Raw genomic sequence first — 2,215 nt, 5'->3', positions numbered from 1 at the left:
CAAGTCCTACGAGCAAAGTATTACCCTGATGGGGATTTGATGAATACTACTCTGAAAAAAGGTGCTTCCTTTACATGGCAAAGTATCATGGCAGGTATGAAAACCTTCAGGGAAGGGGCGATCTGGCGGGTTGGGGATGGTGCATCCATTGACATTTGGAAGGATCAGTGGATTTCCACAAGCCATGATCGGAGGGTTATGACCCCAAGGGGGCATTGCTTGTTACAGAAAGTACAAGAACTGGTTGATCCAATATCCGGAAGCTGGGATGAACAATTAGTAAGGGAAATTTTTTGGCCAGTGGATGCTGAAAGAATTTTGTAGATACCACTATCATCTCATGGTCAGTCTGATTTTATTTCATGGCAGTTTTCTAAGTCGGGATGTTTCACGGTCCGGTCTGCTTATCACATCACTTGGAAATCTGTGTACAGAACACGGGCTCGGATGAATGTTGGAGCAGGAAGAGTGGATCCGCACCCGGTTTGGAAAGTCCTTTGGGGCAGGTCAGTGCCCCCTAAGGTAAATGTGTTTAACTGGAGAGTGCTACATGGGATTGTACCATGCTATTGTACGCTGTCAGATCGGCACCTATCTACTCCGGTGATTTGTCCAGTATGCGGCAATGAGCCTGAGGATCTGCGACATATGTTGTTTGCGTGCGAAAGAGCCAAGGCCGTGTGGAAGGAGCTGGGGCTGGAAACATCGATCGCGAATGCAGCAGCCCATGAGCGGTCGGGGTCGGTAATCCTGGAGACACTCCTCTGCTCTGAGCTACCAGGAGAGGTAAAACTACCAATTGATAATGGTGTGGAGACAGTTATGGTGACTGGATGGTACTTATGGTGGGATCGTTGGAAGATCAGTCACCAGGAGAAGGTTGATAGCCCGGTTCGCTCAGCTATGAGCATTCGGGCAATCGTGGCAAACTCTCTGGCTGCAAAGGCAAAGGAGCCCACAAAACAGATTAGATGGGTGAGACCAGCAAAAGGGGTGATTAAACTAAACGTTGACGCGAGCTATCAAGTGGATGAGGGAGCGGGAGCAACTGGAGCTGTCTTACGAGATAGCTCAGGAGCGTTTATTGCTGCTTCTTGCTCCTTTCGACAGTATGCCATGGATGTTCCCTCTATGGAAGCGTTAGCACTATTGGAAGGACTGCGTTTGGCAGAGCATCTGGGTATTTATGCTCTGGTGGTGGAGTCCGACTCACAGGAGATAGTTCAAGCAATGACGAATCCTTCGGAGTACCGAGCCTCGGCTGCGGTGGTAACGGATGATTGCCGATAGGTGTTGAGTTCTTTCGGCAGGGCGACGACTGTACACTGTGCTAGGGAGAGTAATGGGGTTGCGCATTGGCTAGCAAGGACTAGTTATAGAAGGCAGTTAAATGAGGTCTGGCAAGAGCATCCCCTTGATTTCTTAATTCCCTCCCTTGTATCTGATATGATTATTGTGTAATAAAGGTCGCCAAAGTTAAAAAAAAAAGCTATTATATCGCTCTGCTAGTCAGAAAGCCAATGAACATATGGTGTTCATTACTATAAACAAGACTTGATGCGGCTTTGAGGTGGCTTTTTCACTGGTTTTGGGGGTTTTATTTTTGTTTTTGATACGGTTTTCTTCGGATTTTCCCCCAGTTTTTCATTTTTTTTCTCCATTTCTTGTTTGGTTTTTTTCTTCTCAATTTTTTCTTCGGTTTTTTTTCTTCTCCATTTTTTCCTTTCCTTTTTTGCTTTTTCTTATGTTTGGTTTCGTTTTCACTCTACATTTTCAGAACAAGTGGTCAACATTTTTTGTATACACGTTCAACATTTTTCTGATGCTTATTCAACATTTTTGAAATAATTTTTCAACACTTTAATAGTTATTCAACATTTTTTCAAACACTTGTTCAACATTGTCAAATACTTGTTCATCATTTTTCATATGCTCATTCAACATTTTTGAATACCTATTCAACATTTTTCAAATACCTGTTCAACATTCTAAACTATTATTCAACATTTTTAGAATTCTTGTTCAACATTTTCAAATACTTATTCAACATTTTTAATACCTATTAAACAATTTAAAATACTTGTGCATCATTTGTAATACTTATTCAACATTTTTAAATACTTGTTTAACATTTTTCAAATATTTGTTCAACATTTTTTAATACTTATTCAATAATTTTTCGAATGTGTGTTCAAGAGTTTTTTTGTAATACACG

The sequence above is a fragment of the Triticum dicoccoides genome, chromosome 7B (assembly GCF_002162155.2).
Source record: "Triticum dicoccoides isolate Atlit2015 ecotype Zavitan chromosome 7B, WEW_v2.0, whole genome shotgun sequence".
Taxonomy (NCBI): Eukaryota; Viridiplantae; Streptophyta; class Magnoliopsida; order Poales; family Poaceae; genus Triticum; species Triticum dicoccoides.
The sequence above is the reverse complement of the archived record's forward strand: the minus strand, read 5'-3'. Positions refer to the sequence as shown.